Source organism: Oreochromis niloticus, linkage group LG9, assembly GCF_001858045.2.
Source record: "Oreochromis niloticus isolate F11D_XX linkage group LG9, O_niloticus_UMD_NMBU, whole genome shotgun sequence".
NCBI classification, from domain to species: Eukaryota; Metazoa; Chordata; class Actinopteri; order Cichliformes; family Cichlidae; genus Oreochromis; species Oreochromis niloticus.
Genome location: NC_031974.2, coordinates 3,192,293 through 3,213,442, shown reverse-complemented (window position 1 = coordinate 3,213,442; position 21,150 = coordinate 3,192,293).

Here is a 21,150-nt window from a genome sequence, read left to right as displayed (position 1 = left end):
ATGGATGGATGGATGATTGTTGGATGGATGACAGACTGATGGCTGTTGCTATGAACTGATCAGTTTGTGTCTTTTGTTGGTTCATGACCTCACAGATTGAGCAAACAGAAGCAGGTGAGAGTAAACAGGTAACCCTAGGTCAGCAACCAATCAGAAAGCACACTGACTGATGATGAGTGCACATAACCAAGCGGTGTGTTACTCTGATATCAGATGTGGATCCTCAGCCTGCTCTTACAGCATTTCAGCATTATGTTCCACGACATACAGGGAGTACAGAATTATTAGGCAAGTTGTATTTTTGAGGAATAATTTTATTATTGAACAACAACCATGTTCTCAATGAACCCAAAAAACTCATTAATATCAAAGCTGAATGTTTTTGGAAGTAGTGTTTAGTTTGTTTTTAGTTTTAGCTATTTTAGGGGGATATCTGTGTGTGCAGGTGACTATTACTGTGCATAATTATTAGGCAACTTAACAAAAAACAAATATATACCCATTTCAATTATTTATTTTTACCAGTGAAACCAATATAACATCTCCACATTCACAAATATACATTTCTGACATTCAAAAACAAAACAAAAACAAATCAGCGACCAATATAGCCACCTTTCTTTGCAAGGACACTCAAAAGCCTGCCATCCATGGATTCTGTCAGTGTTTTGATCTGTTCACCATCAACATTGCGTGCAGCAGCAACCACAGCCTCCCAGACACTGTTCAGAGAGGTGTACTGTTTTCCCTCCTTGTAAATCTCACATTTGATGATGGACCACAGGTTCTCAATGGGGTTCAGATCAGGTGAACAAGGAGGCCATGTCATTAGTTTTTCTTCTTTTATACCCTTTCTTGCCAGCCACGCTGTGGAGTACTTGGACGCGTGTGATGGAGCATTGTCCTGCATGAAAATCATGTTTTTCTTGAAGGATGCAGACTTCTTCCTGTACCACTGCTTGAAGAAGGTGTCTTCCAGAAACTGGCAGTAGGACTGGGAGTTGAGCTTGACTCCATCCTCAACCCGAAAAGGCCCCACAAGCTCATCTTTGATGATACCAGCCCAAACCAGTACTCCACCTCCACCTTGCTGGCGTCTGAGTGGGACTGGAGCTCTCTGCCCTTTACCAATCCAGCCACGGGCCCATCCATCTGGCCCATCAAGACTCACTCTCATTTCATCAGTCCATAAAACCTTAGAAAAATCAGTCTTGAGATATTTCTTGGCCCAGTCTTGACGTTTCAGCTTGTGTGTCTTGTTCAGTGGTGGTGGTCTTTCAGCCTTTCTTACCTTGGCCATGTCTCTGAGTATTGCACACCTTGTGCTTTTGGGCACTCCAGTGATGTTGCAGCTCTGAAATATGGCCAAACTGGTGGCAAGTGGCATCTTGGCAGCTGCACGCTTGACTTTTCTCAGTTCATGGGCAGTTATTTTGCGCCTTGGTTTTTCCACACGCTTCTTGCGACCCTGTTGACTATTTTGAATGAAACGCTTGATTGTTCGATGATCACGCTTCAGAAGCTTTGCAATTTTAAGACTGCTGCATCCCTCTGCAAGATATCTCACTATTTTTGACTTTTCTGAGCCTGTCAAGTCCTTCTTTTGACCCATTTTGCCAAAGGAAAGGAAGTTGCCTAATAATTATGCACACCTGCTATAGGGTGTTGATGTCATTAGACCACACCCCTTCTCATTACAGAGATGCACATCACCTAATATGCTTAATTGGTAGTAGGCTTTCGAGCCTATACAGCTTGGAGTAAGACAACATGCATGAAGAGGATGATGTGGACAAAATACTCATTTGCCTAATAATTCTGCACTCCCTGTAGGGCCTGTCTGCAGGGGCGGATCTAGAAGGGTGGCATGGGGTGGCAAGTGCCACCCTAAAATGATCCCTTGCCACCCCAAGTGCCACCCCAGTTTTGCATATGACAGTGTTGTTTATTAAAATAAGATAGCATTAACAGTTTGAGCGTAGTTACAGTCAACAGTGAATATAAATGCTAAAACTGAAGATATTGCATAGTGTCCCCCCCTCCACCATTAACAAATGGTTCAGCCCATAGCAGGACCGGCTTTTTTCTTGTTTTCAGTAGCGAGCGATGCTTATGATTGTGCCAGGGCACATTTTGAACAACACCATGGGAATTTCGGATTTTACACAGGTGGTTGGATGTTACACTCTGGAAATGGAAGGAAGGTGAGTGTTATTAACCCTCTGTGGTCCACGGACACGCTGCACCTCCAAATCACATGACTATTTTAAGCTGACATAGCAACAAGCTGCAGCCACGCTGAGTCTCTATTTCAGCCCACATTGAAAATTTGGACTTCAAAGTTTTTAAATTTTAATTACAGGCAGTAAATCCAGAGTTATGATAATATATATAAGCCACGCTTTTTTCTAAATACTGTCGTCATGTTTGTGTGTGTGTGTGTTTTAAGCGTTTTCTAAGGACAGCGTGAAAACAGTAAAGAAAGAAATAAGGCCACATGTTTCCAATTTTAAAAAAGTCAACACGTGACATTTGGTTGTTTAAGAAGAGGGGAGAGTTTTGGGAGTGACAGTGACGGCAGCGAGACAGAGCGAGCGAGAGAGAGAGAGTTTTTAGATGTGGGAGATTTGTGACGTTTAGTGTGGAGTGTATAGTTAGTTAGTCTGGTGGTGGACAAACTTTTTTTTTTACTGGCACACATCATTTGTGGGGCATCTTATTGCGACAGCTGATTATTCTCTGATTTTAGTTTTAGTAATATTTTTAAATGGTTGTACAAAATGAAAAAAGAACGGCATTTTTAGATAAATAGTTGTATATGTTTACAAAATGTACATTTTATATTTGCATTTCAAGTTATAAAAGTTTACTCAACATATCTATGGGTTTTTTTACAGTAAAAAATACTACTAGGATTTTAAGTTCTTTGTGTGATTTCAGATCAGTGATACTAATGCAGTATGTCAGTGACAAAAACAACTAAATTCAGTTGAGCTGAAAAGATCCCAAACAAGGCAAGGGGAAAAAAATAAAATGAAACAATTTGAGGGTGAAATACAAACGTAAATTCAAAATTAGTCAAAAATGTCCGGTTGTATTTCAGACCTCACTGGGTTGATCCAACAAATCATGAAAAATTAGGTTTAAATTTTTGTTCATGACAGTGCAGATTTCTGACATTTTGTGTAATTTAAGCTGTAACAATGTGATTGTTTTCTAACAAAAAACAGTGAAACTTAAGTTAGACTTGTGTTTGTAAATGAACCGCCCCATGTTGTGTAGCTTTCTGGATTTTATACTTATTGGGCTACATATTTATTTATTATACAGGCTGTACAGTACATAAGATCAAAACTCACATGTTTTATGTAACTAAAGTGTGTAATTATGTGGGCTACAGACAATAATTAAGTTATAGACTATATTTATATGAAAAACGTGTATACTTACTGCATTTGAATTATTTTAACCATATGTAACCACCTGCATATGTGTTTGAAAAAAAGGCTTTGATTTTGCCACCCCATTTGATTTCTTTGCCACCCTAAGAAAATTTCTCTAGATCCGCCCCTGCCTGTCTGGTTTCTGAGCAGTACTGACAAAATAAAAGTTGCTCCTTAGCGTTGTAAATCAGGCTGTTTCCCGCTCGCTGTTGTACTTCTTCACGTTTCCTGTCCTGTCAGACGTTCCTTCAGTTGGTGCAGGAGGTCGTGAGTTTGTTTCATCTTGATGTTCGTTTTCTTTTAAAGGTTTCAAATATCGCTCCATTTTTTTTTCAGCCTGAAAATAACGCTTTCAAATTCAGGTAGATTCTCTGAGTCACCTGTGCATGCCGACTACCAGCAGACTGGTGACAAACACAAAGGAATCTCTGGGAATTGTTGTAGAATTTAAGCTTAAGTACAGACTACAACTGCTCTGTAGAACTGTGACGTAGCATAGCTTCACAAAGACACTGAGTGGCCTGCAAAGCTGTTGTATGCTACGCTCTGTATGTAAAATCCTTCATGGCACAGACAGTTTTTACCGCCTGCTGAGCCAAGAGGTGAAAGAAGGAGGGGGTCATTACCCTCACTGGGGTCAAGGGTGAAACCACTGTGAGGCCTGTGAGACAGGATGTGGCTGTCTGTCATGCAGCTCATCAGTAATATGCTGAAGAGTCATTCTTCCATCACATGTGTCGGCTGACGTGGGTTTTTTAAACAAAGCTCACCTGTCGTAATAATAATCACTGCAGCTCGTTTACTTGCTAATGCTAATCTGTTCCCCACAAACTGACCACAGGTTCATCCAAAAAACAGCCCCGCCCTCTCAGCATGACTCGCTCCACCCTCTGGAGGTGGATCCACCCCCCTCCGTGCAGATTACAGCGACTTCATCATCAACAGACGAGTTGACAGTAAAGATTTAAAAAAGTTTAAAACTGTAAAAGGAAGTCTTATGACATCAGGTCCCATCTATGGGACAGTCAGTGAGGACATTACTACCCAAACTGTCACACCAACAATCATCAACATAAAATACACAATAATAACTGTAAAAAAGGAGGTAAACAGGAAGTGTTACACACCTGTGTGTGTCACAGGTTCTAGGCAGGATACGTCCCACATCACATGGGTAAAAAACGTTCATATCAGAGACTCACTGATGATTTAGCTCATCTTTCCTGCACAGATGATCCATCAGTGTTCATCCTACATTATAGAGCCATCCTACAGTATTTATTCTTTTCTATTATTAGCATGTTTGTCATTCTCCAGAGCAGACAGCAGGCAGCCAAACAAATGCGTGAGTCCATCTGAATAAGTCAATATGGAGCAAAGGAGGAACGAAGGAGGGGGCGTGTTTCAGAGTTACCTCTCAGCCAGGCTCAAACACCAAGCCACAATATTCTGAGTGGTCGGCCAGGGCCTGCACCTGGGTTTAGTACTGTCAGGTGCTGACATGCACAAACATGGAGGCATGAAGAGTAGCCACAGACGAGAAAAGAGCGGAAAAATGTAACCAAACATGAGGTCATGGCCTTCATTGGATTGACTGTTCTTGCAGGAAGTGAGAAGAACTGGGATATACCAGTCAGTGTGTTTGGGAGTCCTCTGGTACAAGGCCACTATGTCAATTCAAAGATTTGAAGATATTCCCTGTTGCTTTGATGCCAAGAGGACCAGAGCCTACCGACTGAAAACAGACCACATGGCAGCTTTCCACTACATATGGGAGCTGTTCCTGGTCAGCTGCAGGCAGAAATTCATCCCCAGTTATTGTGTTACAGAGTGTTAAGGTTCAAATATTGAGGAGGAATCCAAAATAACCACAGATCCGGGCTGGTGCAATTAGACGACATTTTAATGTACACACGTGCGGAGTCCAAACACTGTGCAGTGTTGAACTGTCTTACAATAGTCAGACAAAGGCTTTATAGGGTTGGCAGTCTGCCTGTTGCCAGGCAGACTCCATACAGCATACGTCAATGCAAAACCACAAATGTTCTGTTGACAACTTTTAACATAGTTTTAAAAAAGAACATTGTCTTCGGCTCGAACCCAGGGGCTTCCTGTCACCATCCTCGGTGTCGCTTATCTCTGGGACATCTGGTGTACTTCCTGGAACAGACTAACACGTACGCACCCCAGCTTTGCAGTTATTGCAAAACATGATTAAACTCTTACCTATATAAATGAGTCTACCTAATATGTGTGTGTATGTATATGTCAGCTTCTGCTGCCCTTTGTTTCACCTCTCAGCTCCCCAGCTAGACCTTGTAACCTTTCCACTAGACAGAAGGCCAGCACAACTGAAACTATGTGTGTGTGTGTGTGTAATAATCTTGACTGATATATAAAATATATAAAACAAATGTTTCAATCTAATACAACTACTTAAAGCTTAATCCAAGCTTAATCAAAGATAAATGCATAAAAGATAATAGCATCATCGAAACTGCTCCTCAGAATTACTTGCACTGAGACTCTGCTTTCGGTTTCACTTTTGCAAAGCACGCCGTTTCCTGTCAGCCTGCAACTCAGTTTCTCCCCCACTGAAGACTCCAGTGTAAGAATATAAAAACATTCAAAAGCCTTTAAAATTATAGATTCCACTCAACAGTTTAAAGTGGTTCTTGCTGGACCTGTAATAAAAGCTTAATTAGGTGTCAATATGTTTAAACATTTAAATGCACTATCCCTACTTGGAGATTATGTGATTAATGCTATGGTAATATGAACAATAGCAGGGAAATAATTTCTCTAATCCCCACACTCCCTCTCTTGACGTCTCTGAAAGAGACGTCACCACACCATTTTCTTGTGTCACTCTTCGACCCATTCAGCTGCTCCCATGTCCATCCAAGACATCATGGACATTAGGATCACTTTTCCCACTCTGACCCTCTCTAGGGATCCTGTGACTGAGCGAACCAGACAACCCCATGTCATCTAGGCGGTCTTAGTAATAAAAGGCCCGCTCCCACTTGAGAACACTTCATGCTTAAGTGGTCTCTGCTCCTCTTCTGGGTCCCTCTCTAGTGGAAATCTTCTCCTGTAAAGGATAGAAAACACTTTCTCCCTACTACGGCTTCCCTACCTTATGTCCCTCAATTGTTCTCTTTATTCAAACTTGGTTTAACCTAATATTACTCAAAACATGAACCTAATTACGTATTTGGTTTTTTGACTTTTATTTCTATATATTATTCAACCTTACTCATCATTTGTAAAACTCTTAAAGCACTGCTCTCACATCTCTGCATGTGCTTCCTGCTGCTTCCTTATCTGATCATCAACATCCTGTGCACAAAACTGTCGCTGCTGCACGGAGCTCTCATCTAACGTCACCTTTCACAAGCAAAATCATCATAACCACTTATTCTACACCCGGATCAAAGAAAAAACAACCACTTTAATCACTAAGTGTAAGCACATAATCAATAGCTCCTAAATAAATTTCATCATAGCTAAAAGCTGAACTCTAACTGTATTTTAGAACTCACATTTCCTGTGTTATAACCTGTTCTTGGTATAACATTTTATTTCATTTTGCTGCTCTTAATGTAATGATACACTCTAATTTATACTTTATCAGACTTAACCAAAATATATAAGCTTTCTCCCTTTGCTCCTGTTTTAAACAAAAAACTTGGTCACTTCAACAAGCATTTGTTATTCTGTAACTCCATTTTATATAATAAGACTAATTTAGAGCTGCATGTGTTATCTCAATATTTTACATGTCACACAGTTTAGTTACAAGCGGAACTCCTATTCAGTTCCTCTTTTCTGTCACTTGTTATTGGGCCAACTCAAATTCAGATAAAAGCTAAATGACTTTCAGGCCCTTGGCCTCAATTCAATACTGTCATAGGTGTTGATGAACTCTATATGTCTGTAAGCGTGCGCAGCCTTCAATGCTCTGTCATCTTGCACAATAAATTGCTTAGACATCGCGCCAAACAAAGCTTTTGACCTTCAGTTATTGACTTGAGCAACATTTCTTTAATAAGCACAAAATGCAATGTGTATGAGATCATTCCTATGTATATAATCTTCAATGCTATTCATTTGGGTCAGTGACACTTTTAACATCCTCATAAAAAGCTCTCCTCTACCCTAGAAATAAATCTATTTACTATCTGTTTCTAAAGCCTACATTATAACAACTTATTCTAAAAGTCAAAAAGAAATCACACATTTTCTACTCGTAAAATCTTCACTAATCTTCCCCGTTATTATTATTATTCCCACAGTTTCCCTCTAAGTTTGGTGTACAACTCCTTATGAACACCGCATTTTATCTTCTAAACCGAATTCAGTTCATTTTAATCCTTTAACTTAAACATGAAAATAACAATTCCTGCCTCAGTTTTACCATATCTAAATTATCACAAAAAAGCCCCCCAATAGTTATAAAATCATACTAAAACCCATTTCAAATTAAACAAATTAAACCTTAAATCCCTCTCTTTTTTGACACATCTCATGTGGCAAAAAACTCAAAATGCTTCACCCAAGCTTAGGAAATTAAAAGGGAAAAAAGGGTTAGTCATATCATTTCTCAGAACAGCTCAGCAATCCTCCTCTCCGGTATTTTGCTCCAGCCCTGAAAACCCTGTATTTAAGGAATAAAATCAGTTTAATCATTATGTCAAATCTTCTCGAACTCCTGGGGCCCGTTCTTCGTACCTCGCTAAGTAAGTTAGCCAGATTTGAATGTTGACGATTTCGCGTGATCTTGGATCGTTCGGTTCTCCGAAGCTCATCTGGGACTTGCTGTCATAGCAACAGATCCGTAAGCGTAAACCTGCTCGGGAGCAGGCTTACTTTATGTAAACAGGATTAGATCGCAGCCACTCAGGTATGTCCACTGCAGTTATATGAAAGCAACAGCGATATTTCGCCACTGTTTGTCCATAAATAAATATTATCAATGTAACTAAAGATAATGCAGCATTTGATTCTTTTATTGATTTCATACAGATACATACAGGTCATTTCCGAAAAAAAGGGAAATGTACTATTAAGCATTCTATTACATGTAGTAGATCATTCCAGATGTAATTCATATTTTAGAGTAGTAATAAAAATTACTTCGTGTAATCAAGATGAGAGACCACGGCTATAAAAGCGAAGGTGGATTTGGGAAGTCTGTCGCAGCCATGTCCTGTCTGTTTGTACGCGAGCAAGGAAGGTGCAAGATTGATAAGGAGAGTTTACAGAATTTAGCGGATATTGCGGGATAGACAGGATCCTTTAGCTCAGCGCGACAGTGTGCTCATAGAGAGATATCGATTCTCCCGTGAGGGTATTATTTACTTAACACACTCTCTCTCTCTCTCACTCACTCTCTCTCTCTCTCTCTCTCACACTCTCTCACACTCTCTCTCTCTCTCTCTCTCTCTCTCCATATATATATATATATATATGTATATGTATATATATATATATATATATATATCTCCCAACTTACTGTGCATGCTTCAGTCACCCCTTGCATGGGAACAGGTAAAAGTGATGGAGTGTTATGTAAAACTACACACAAAAAAACCCACAATGTCAATAAATGTCACAGTACAAAAAGCCGGGGTGTGACGAGGGGGTGCAGGACCACCACCTGTCTTTATTTGCTCTGCCCTTTTCTTGGTTGCTGTTATGAACAAACAAAGATTATTTCAGGGTCTCTTTTCAAGAGACTAAAAGCAATATAAGTGATAAATATTACCATTCTGTGGAATATTCTTATATTTCACTTTTACTTGTTCCCATGTTCTAGTGGGTCCTGTTGTGGCTCTAATGTGAAAGAGGATATGATGTAATATAATATAATAAATTACTTACGAGTTTAATTTGTCAGCAACTTTCTGCCAGCCCTCTCTCCTTGCTTTTGCAGCCTTTGCAGTGTTCCCTTGCGTTTTAATTAAACTCTGAAACTCCTGAAATCCCTCAATCAAGAGTTCTTGCTCTGCTACCGTAAAATACTGAGCGCGCTCCTTCGACATCTTCGCCGACCAATCACAGGGTTGCCGATCAATGTTTCTACTATCGATGCGTAGCCCCTTTTAAGCCACCCAGTGATCTCAGATTACTTCATCCAGCTGTACTAATCGTCAACAACAGGTGTGTTCGGAGAACCGGATTAGCGAGCTCAAAGTTAGCGCGATGATTTGATCTTGGATGTGTCATTTGATCTTGGATGTAGTAAGCGAGGTACGAAGAACGGGCCCCTGCTCCCTTCAAAGTCTGGATCCTTGGAATTTCCTGGAAACAAAACCTGTACTTTTCATTTCATACTCAACTCCCCCTTTATGATCCAGTCTGTGTCATGACAAAAACAAACTTAAACAGAACAGTTATTAATCATGTGTCACCTCAGTTAATGGTAACTTGAGTTTCATCAAACAATGTTTCCCTTTTAGCATTCAGCATTTTATAATGTAATAACATGGTCTAACCCAAATCAATAAAACAGAAATTCACTCAAAGGAAACATCAGCATCCCCAGAATTAAGTCTTCCACTCCTGTTTGTCAACCTTTTATTTATTTCCCCCCTTGGTCCAATCACTCACATTCACTCACATGCATTCACACATGATATTTTTGCTGATACTGCAGCCTTCTGCGCACGTCATCAGATGCTCCACATCAGCAAAATGAGCTCAATCATTTGTTTTATTTCGTTTTCCTTTTTAGGAAAATAGTTCTCTATACTTTTGACTGGATTGAATTGCCTTTTAGACAGAGACTCGCAACCAATCAGGTCTCCACCGGTAGACTCCTCCGCCGCCAATTATGATCTGGAAAGCCCACCTGATTTTCGTACTCGGTAATTTTGTCAGCGCCGTCAGTTCACTCTCTTCCAGGCCTGCTTAGAACAAAAATGAAAAAGAGAGCTACTTATTAGCTCATCAAAGTACAAAACAAAATCACCTGACAGGTTTTTTCTGAGTGCACTACTACAAAAATTTTGGGCCCCTCTCAGACATAACCATGTTTAATCAAACTCCCTCTCTTGAAATAGAAACAACCGCCTCAAAAATCTGAAACAATCTCAAAGTTCACCCGTTCAGTGCACCCTGGACCTCATCACAAGCTGCACCATTCTGCACACAACGATGTCTCAGGCTCAGACTCAGCCTCAGATATAAGCCCATTACAACAACATATCCTCACTAAATTATAAATTTCCTGTCCCAATCTGCACCTCTGAACAGACCTGACCACCGTAATCAATTATCCTGATACTTTACCCTTATATATTTCACCAAATGATCCTCCCCAGCCACCGCTCTGTCTCTTGAACTGAAAGCCTCAGACACACACACACACAGGAAGTGTCTTCGTCACCAGTCACTCCAGCTAATTTGCATACTGATTCATCTCAACAAGTCAACTTGCCAAGAGAAATACAAGTTTAAACCTTAACACATTATTGAATTATTTTCATTTTCTTTCTATACTAATCACTTCCTTTTATCAATCAGTGCAAAAGTACTCCTAACTCACTCTTTTAAAACTGCTTTAATCACTTTTCTTCTGTTAATTTCCATAACTCACTCCCCTGTCATATAACTCCTTTGAGTCAACTTCAAGCTGTAAGTCTATTTTATTAACCATTCACACCATTCTATCACTCATACAATTAGCAAGCTGATCTTCATTGCGTATGCTTGTTTTCTTAGCCAGGTTTAATCAATCTCTATGCATTAATCTTCATGAGCTTGTCTTTGTAAGGTTAGTGCATTCTCTGTTTATATGTGTGGTTTTGCATATGTTGCTTTGCAGTATTTCAGACACCTTCCCAATTCTCCACTTAAACAGTCAGTTTTCTCCTTCCCTGAATTACTAACCCAAATTTTAATTTCCCACCTTAAATAACAGCCCTCCTGGTCTTCAGCCAGGTGTTAGGGCTTGCTTTTCAGGTTCATGGACACATCATGCTGTGAACAATTCAACCAGAAACTTGCCTTAACTTATCCATTGGTGTTAACCTCTAATTTCCTTCCGACCGCTGGAGTGGGAAATTGATCCAGGTCTGCTTTGCTCCTAAAAATAACAAAACTAAGACATTTTCATTATTATCACGAGTGTTTAAACGACCCACTTCTCTCTCTTTTTCCTGTCACAAATACCAGTTATGTCATGTTTATGTCATGAATATGAATATAAGCGTTTTCCTCGTTGCATTTCATGTTAATTGAGTGTAAGCTGCTTTCTTCGTTGCATGCCATGTGATCATCTTAATTAAGTGTAAGCTGCATCTTCATTGCATCCTATATTGTGCTCTTCATTGCATTTTTTTTTTTTTTGTTATGTATCCATATTTAATTTATGCATCTTTTCACTGAGCTTTAGATTCAAACTATCTCACTTCTGATTCATTTCAAAAATAATTTCACATGTAACAATTTGTGTATGTGTGTTTTCTATTCATGTTTACCTCTTTTAAACGTGATATGGTGGACATCCCTAAACAATCATGAGTTCCGGCTTCACTTTTCAATCCAATCATATCCTATATTCTCGCAGTCAAACTCGTGCAGGTTCACCTCTCACTGGTCCTTTTTCATTCACAGTGTCCTGTTCGGCCTTCAAAGCTCCAACAAACACAGTCTGTTTCTTCTCTGTTTTGATCTTTCAGTATTCTTCTTCGAAGTTAAGTTCCAGTCTGGCAAAATATCACCTTCAATGCCTTCAGTCTTATTTTCATTTGCTCTGTTTTCTTCTCCATTCATCTTTTCAGTCTTCTCTTCCAAGATTGCTCCAAGCTTGGCAAATATGAGAGTCATTGCCTTCAAGCAGACATATCACACTGTTCTTCACCAGCATGCATGTTGCATCACGTGCTTTCTTTCATACTGCTGGACTCATCAGTCGTCGTCAGTGTTACTGCTTTCGCTTGCACTGTCTTTTAGCTTCAGTTAATTCTTCAAGTCCACGATGTTCTGTCGGTCTTCATCAGGAAATTGACTGTCCTTTGAGTTTCTTCTCAGTTTCAGGGACAAAGTGAGAGGTGAAGCTATAAATTTTAGCCAAAAAGTGGCCTGTTTTTCCCAATTGTTCCTCTATCCTTTTTGCCGGTTACTCAAAGTTCCATGTTGAGAGAAGTCCACCTGTATTGGCACACTAAAGCATATAATTAGTATCATATTCATTTTTTATCTTAAAACCTCCATTTGCTTCGTCTGCCTAGAGTTAACTCGTCTGTCTCTCTTCTCTGGGTGCGTCACCGTGAGTTTCCCCTTTTATGGGCATGCAAAGTTCCTGTCCCAGACACACACACACACATTTCCTGTTTCTGCAGACTCTGTCTCTCTTTATATTTATAGTCTAAAAACCCTCTTTAATTCTACTAAATCCTGATCTAAAAACAATACACCTTCATTTCACTCACACACATTTAAATAGAGCTCTTTCAAACATCAGGACAATTAACACTTCTTCACACACATCACCCTTCACCCTTCTTTAGGTCAGTTTTGTAGCATCAGTCACACAATAATTTCTTAAGTGGGTGTACCAAGTGTATACACTTATGTGTTTTCAATCAGAAAAAATAAACTCAACCTCTCATAACATCACTCATGGATTTCTTGAATTAAAAGCACTTTCAAACTTTAAAACATCCTACTTTACATCACAAAAGAAATATATTTCATACACACCCTTAAATGTTCTAACCTCTTTCAGACATGAATCGTCTCACACACCTTGCCTTTTCTCTCAAACTTCCACCTTTTCACTCACTCAGACAAATCACGCAGAGTCACTCAAATCAAATACTGACAGCATTCACACGGTTAAAATCCCTCAAAATACGCTTTCATATGAGTATTTTGGACATGCCTTCCATAATCAGAAAGAGCAAGTCAAAAGAAAAGAAAAAACTGAAACCTCTAATCATTCTCACAGCTGCTCACACCACACACACATAACTGAAAAAATAAAACACACCACCATTTATTACTCAAGAGAGGTTACTACAGGAAAATATATAGTGGTCTTAGGTACTGTACAATACACTCAATCTATATATATATGTCAAAACTCAGTCAATGACTATACATCCACAATAATGAATTCAAACTCTATTTATACTCTCGTAATACGCAAAACCAGCCTCTTCAATTCAATTCAATTCAATTTTATTTATATAGCGCCAAATCACAACAAAAGTCGCCTCATGGCGCTTTATATTGTACAGTAGATAGCACAATAATAAATACAGAGAAAAACCCAACAATCATATGACCCCCTATGAGCAAGCACTTTGGCGACAGTGGGAAGGAAAAACTCCCCTTTAACAGGAAGAAACCTCCGGCAGAACCAGGCTCAGGGAGGGGCGGCCATCTGCTGCGACCGGTTGGGGTGAAAGAAGGAAAATAGGATAAAGACATGCTGTGGAAGAGAGACAGAGATTAATAACAGATATGATTCGATGCAGAGAGGTCTATTAACACATAGTGAGTGAGAAAGGTGACTGGAAGGGAAAAACTCAATGCATCATGGGAATACCCGGCAGCCTACGTCTATTGCAGCATAACTAAGGGAGGATTCAGGGTCACCTGGTCCAGCCCTAACTATATGCTTTAGCAAAAAGGAAAGTTTTAAGCCTAATCTTGAAAGTAGAGATAGTGTCTGTCTCCCGAATCCAAACTGGAAGTTGGTTCCACAGAAGAGGGGCCTGAAAACTGAAGGCTCTGCCTCCCATTCTACTTTTAAATACTCTAGGAACAACAAGTAGGCCTGCAGTGCAAGAGCGAAGTGCTCTAATAGGGTGATATGGTACTACAAGGTCATTAAGATAAGATGGGGCCTGATTATTTAAGACCTTGTATGTGAGGAGCAGGATTTTGAATTCAATTCTGGATTTAACAGGAAGCCAATGAAGGGAAGCCAAAACAGGAGAAATCTGCTCTCTCTTTCTAGTCCCTGTCAGTACTCTTGCTGCAGCATTTTGGATTAGCTGAAGGCTTTTCAGCGAGTTTTTAAGACATCCTGATAATAAAGAATTACAGTAGTCCAGCCTGGAAGTAATAAATGCATGAACTAGTTTTTCAGCATCACTCTGAGACAGGATATTTCTAATTTTAGAGATGTTGCGCAAATGGAAGAAAGCAGTCTTACATATTTGTTTAATATGTGCGTTGAAGGACATGTCCTGGTCAAAAATGACTCCAAGGTTTCTCACAGTGTTACTGGAGGCCAAGGTAATGCCATCCAGAGTAAGAATCTGCTTAGATATCATATTTCTAAGATTTTCAGGGCCGAGTACAATAACCTCAGTTTTATCTGAATTAAGAAGCAGAAAGTTAGCGGCCATCCAGGTCTTTATGTCTTTAAGACATTCCTGCAGTTTAACTAATTGGTCTGTGTTACCTGGCTTCATGGATAGACAGAGCTGCGTGTCATCTGCATAGCAGTGAAAATTTATGCTATGTCTTCTAATGATGCTGCCTTAGGGAAGCATGTATAATGTAAATAGAATTGGTCCTAGCACTGAACCCTGTGGAACACCATAATTGACCTTAGTGTCTGAAGAGGACTCTCCATTTACATGTACAAATTGGAGTCTATTAGATAGATATGATACAAACCACTGCAGTGCAGTACCTGTAATACCTACAGCATGTTCTAATCGCTCTAATAGGATATTATGGTCAACAGTATCAAATGCAGCACTGAGGTCTAGCAGGACAAGCACAGAGATGAGTCCACTGTCAGAGGCCATAAGAAGATCATTTGTAACCTTCACTAAAGCTGTTTCTGTGCTGTGCTGAGCTCTGAAACCTGACTGAAACGCTTCAAATAAGCCATTCCTCTGCAGATGATCAGTTAGCTGTTTGACAACTACTCTTTCAAGGATTTTTGATATGAAAGGAAGGTTGGAGATTGGCCTATAATTAGCTAAGACAGCTGGGTCTAGAGATGGCTTTTTAAGTAAAGGTTTAACTACAGCCACCTTGAAGGCCTGTGGTACATAGCCGATTATTAGAGATAGGTTGATCATATTTAAGATTGAAGCATTAATTAATGGCAGGACTTCTTTGAGCAGTTTTGTAGGAATGGGGTCTAAAAGACACGTTGATGGTTTGGAGGAATTAATTATTGAAGTTAACTCAGAAAGATCAATTGGAGAAAAAGAGTCTAACTTAACATTGATGGTACTAAAAGTAGCTGTAGATAATATTACATCTGTGGGATGATTATTGGTAATTTTTTCTCTAATGATAAAAATTTTATTTGTGAAGAAGTTCATGAAGTCATTACTAGTTAACGTTAAAGGGATTGTTGGCTCAGTAGAGCTCTGACTTTTTGTCAGCCTGGCTACAGTGCTGAAGAGAAACCTGGGGTTGTTCTTATTTTCTTCAATCAGTGACGAATAGTAAGATGTTCTGGCTTTGCGGAGGGCTTTCTTATAAAGCAGCAAACTATTTCTCCAGGCTAAATGATGATCCTCTAAATTTGTGACACGCCATTTCCTCTCCAGCTTACGAGTTATCTGCTTTAGGCTACGTGTTTGAGAATTATACCACGGAGTCAGGGACTTTGGATTTGAGGCCTTAGTTTTCACAGGAGCTACAGTATCCAGAGTCGTACGTAGTGAGGAGGTAAAATTATTAACAAGATAATCGACCTCTGTTGGAGTAGCGTTCAGATAGCTGCTCTGCTCTATGTTGGTACAGGGCATTGAAGATGATAACAGTGGGTGGATTATATTCTTAAACTTAGTTACAGCACTTTCAGAAAGACATCTACTTTGATAAAGTTTACTCTCCACTGCTGTGTAATCAATTATTGTAAATGTAAATGTTATCAGGAAATGATCAGACAGCAGAGGGTTTTCAGGAAACACTGTTAAATGTTCAGTTTCTATGCCATACGTTAAAACAAGATCTAGAGTGTGATTAAAGTGGTGGGTGGGTTCTTTTACATTTTGAGAGAAGCCAATTGAGTCTAATAACAGATTAAATGCCATGTTGAGGCTGTCATTTTTAGCATCTACATGGATGTTAAAATCACCCACAATAATTATTTTATCTGAGCTGAGCACTAAATCAGATAAAAAGTCTGAGAAATCAGAGAGAAACTCTGTGTAAGGCCCAGGTGGACGATAGATGGTAACAAGTAAGACTGGTTTCTGAGTTTTACAGCTGGGGTGGACGAGGCTAAGCATCAGGCTTTCAAATGAATTAAAAGTCTGTCTTGGTCTTTCGTTAATTAATAGGCTGGTGTGAAAAATTGCTGCCACACCGCCCCTCGGCCTGTGCTTCGAGATTTCTGGTAGTTAGAATGACTCGGGGTGTTGATTCATTTAAACTAACATACTCATCCTGCTGCAACCAGGTTTCTGTAAGGCAGAGTAAATCAATTTGTTGATCAATTAATAAGTCATGTACTAACAGAGACTTGGAGGAGAGAGACCTAATATTTAATAATCCACATTTCACTGTTTTACTCTTTGGTTCAGATGTGGATACTGTATTGTTCTTTCTTTGCGATTTTTTTATGTTTAAGTTGTTTTTTGCTGGTTTTTGGTTTGTTTTTTGTCTTTTTGGGAGCTGACACAGTCTCAATGGAGATGGGTTTTTGGGGGGTAGCAGGAGGAGAGAAGCTGCAGAGAGGCGTGTAAGACTGCAACTCTGCTTCCTGGTCCCAACTCTGGATAGTCATATTTTGGGGGGTTTAATAAATTGGTCCATATTTCTAGAAATGAGAGCTGCTCCATCCAAAGTGGGATGGATGCCGTCTCTCCTAACAAGACCAGGTTTCCTCCAGAAGGTTTGCCAATTATCTATGAAGCCCACATCATTTCTGGGACACCACTCAGACAGCCAGCAATTTAAGGAGAACATGCGGCTAAACATGTCACTCCTGGTCTGATTGGGGAGGGGACCAGAGAAAACTACAGAGTCCGACATTGTTTTGGCAAAGTTACACACCGATTCAATATTGATTTTAGTGACCTCCGATTGGCGTAACCGGGTGTCATTACTGCCGACGTGAATTATGATCTTACTGTATTTACGTTTACCCTTAGCCAGCAGTTTTAAATTTCCTTCAATGTCGCCTGCTCTGGCCCTGGAAGACAATTGACTATGGTTGCCGGTGTCTCTAGCTTCACATGTCTGAGAACAGAATCACCAATTACCAGAGTTTGACCCCCGGCGGGCGTGTCGCCGAGTGGGGAAAAACGGTTAGACACATGAACAGGTTGGTGGTGTACCTGGGGCTTCTGTTTAAGACTATGCTTCCTCCTCACCGTCACCCAGCCGCCCTCTTTCCCCAGCTGCTTGGGGTCTGCCGGGGAACAGCTAGCGGGGCCTGCGCTATCTTCGGCTGCACCAGCTACAGGGGCCTGGCTAGCTACGGGTGAATGAAGGGTGCGAAGCCGAGTCTCCAATTCAGTAATCCTGGCCTCCAGAGCTGCAAATATGCTACATTTGTTACAGGTATCATTACTGCTAAAGGAGGCCGAGGAGTAACTAAACATCTGACACAATGAGCAGGAAAGTGCAGGAGGGACAGGTGAAGTAGCCATGGTGCTAACGAGTTGGCTACGAGCTAAGCTAGCGAAACAGTAAAGAGACAGTGAGTGAATACTTTGGCTATAAATTAGGTAGTGAGTACACAGAAAGGGTGATTCAGATGAAGCACGTTAAGATTATACTATGAAAAAGGGATGTATCAAAAGATTTAAATTAAATTGCTAAGCAGAAAAGCTACTCAGAAACACCACTGTGTTTGAGCAGGAACAGGAAGTGATACTCTACCACAAAGCGAGCGAACACCAAGTGACAGCGCCTCTTAATTACAGGCATTTAGCAACATTTTCAAACAATAGTTACAAAGCTCCATACACTCGAAACTGAAAGCAACACCCTTCATGCACGTCACCGCTGCTCATTTACATTCTCACACACCATCAGTGCACATCCGGCTGTGCACTGCTGACACAGAGACTGATCTCACACATAGATCTCTTATTTTATATTACACAGACGTCTTTTAATTACAACTGCACAGATTTTAGGCCTCTTAGCTCCTACAAATTTCGATAAATTTAACATAACGGTCCAACCGATCAGTCCCAGACTTTTTGCGACCAATTCACCAGACCAGACTCGAACTGCTCTGTCCAGATTTCTAGCCCTAACTTAATTTACAGGTAGCCAAAAAAGCGCAAAATAGGGGACTTGAACCCCTAGCAATTTTGAAGGTTCCCAAGTTCTTCCCGGTTTGTCGTACCGTACTATCCCTACTCACCGGTAGGTCAAGGGTCAGCGTCCTGCCCAGGCGCAAGCGTTACCAAGGAGAAAAGTGCGCTTCTTAAGGGTCCCAGACTCCTCATCCTAAAGTAATTAAGAATAATTTGAAACAACAATCTACACCCAAAACAGGATTAAGATTAAGGACAACCCTCAACAGTTTTGGAGGTTCCCCAGTTCTCCTCGGATGTTGCCCGAAACTATCCCTAGTCGCGGCTAGGTGAAGGATAAATTTCTCTATCCAGCAGGGAGCGTCACCTCCGAGAAACTTCTTAAGGGTTGAATAACCAATGGGGCTCCAACCCACAAAATGACCAAATTCCCTACCACACTAAATTAGCAGCTCCAACTGCTTTAATTCTCTCAGCGGCTCCAACCACTTTTAACTCTCTCAGTACTGTACTTTATCACTTTCATTATCCTTATTTCAATTTCAATTCTCATGAGATTTTCACCAAAATCAAAACAGACATTCACCAGTAATTTCAGTGAGTAGACTTTAATTTGTCATATCCAATTTGGCACAGTTTGGAAAATTCAACAGGTATGTGCCTTACCTTTGTATAAGCCGGCTTGTCTCTCACTTCAGACCACTGACTCGTATCTGCCCGTCTAATCACCACGGACCCGGATCTCTCCATCTACACCAAAATTCCCCTCTCACCGGACGATGCCCCAAATGTTAAGGTTCAAATATTGAGGAGGAATCCAAAATAACCACAGATCCGGGCTGGTGCAATTAGACGACATTTTAATGTACACACGTGCGGAGTCCAAACACTGTGCAGTGTTGAACTGTCTTACAATAGTCAGACAAAGGCTTTATAGGGTTGGCAGTCTGCCTGTTGCCAGGCAGACTCCATACAGCATACGTCAATGCAAAACCACAAATGTTCTGTTGACAACTTTTAACATAGTTTTAAAAAAGAACATTGTCTTCGGCTCGAACCCAGGGACTTCCTGTCACCATCCTCGGTGTCGCTTATCTCTGGGACATCTGGTGTACTTCCTGGAACAGACTAACACGTACGCACCCCAGCTTTGCAGTTATTGCAAAACATGATTAAACTCTTACCTATATAAATGAGTCTACCTAATATGTGTGTGTATGTATATGTCAGCTTCTGCTGCCCTTTGTTTCACCTCTCAGCTCCCCAGCTAGACCTTGTAACCTTTCCACTAGACAGAAGGCCAGCACAACTGAAACTATGTGTGTGTGTGTGTGTAATAATCTTGACTGATATATAAAATATATAAAACAAATGTTTCAATCTAATACAACTACTTAAAGCTTAATCCAAGCTTAATCAAAGATAAATGCATAAAAGATAATAGCATCATCGAAACTGCTCCTCAGAATTACTTGCACTGAGACTCTGCTTTCGGTTTCACTTTGCAAAGCACGCCGTTTCCTGTCAGCCTGCAACTCAGTTTCTCCCCCACTGAAGACTCCAGTGTAAGAATATAAAAACATTCAAAAGCCTTTAAAATTATAGATTCCACTCAACAGTTTAAAGTGGTTCTTGCTGGACCTGTAATAAAAGCTTAATTAGGTGTCAATATGTTTAAACATTTAAATGCACTATCCCTACTTGGAGATTATGTGATTAATGCTATGGTAATATGAACAATAGCAGGGAAATAATTTCTCTAATCCCCACACTCCCTCTCTTGACGTCTCTGAAAGAGACGTCACCACACCATTTTCTTGTGTCACTCTTCGACCCATTCAGCTGCTCCCATGTCCATCCAAGACATCATGGACATTAGGATCACTTTTCCCACTCTGACCCTCTCTAGGGATCCTGTGACTGAGCGAACCAGACAACCCCATGTCATCTAGGCGGTCTTAGTAATAAAAGGCCCGCTCCCACTTGAGAACACTTCATGCTTAAGTGGTCTCTGCTCCTCTTCTGGGTCCCTCTCTAGTGGAAATCTTCTCCTGTAAAGGATAGAAAACACTTTCTCCCTACTACGGCTTCCCTACCTTATGTCCCTCAATTGTTCTCTTTATTCAAACTTGGTTTAACCTAATATTACTCAAAACATGAACCTAATTACGTATTTGGTTTTTTGACTTTTATTTCTATATATTATTCAACCTTACTCATCATTTGTAAAACTCTTAAAGCACTGCTCTCACATCTCTGCATGTGCTTCCTGCTGCTTCCTTATCTGATCATCAACATCCTGTGCACAAAACTGTCGCTGCTGCACGGAGCTCTCATCTAACGTCACCTTTCACAAGCAAAATCATCATAACCACTTATTCTACACCCGGATCAAAGAAAAAACAACCACTTTAATCACTAAGTGTAAGCACATAATCAATAGCTCCTAAATAAATTTCATCATAGCTAAAAGCTGAACTCTAACTGTATTTTAGAACTCA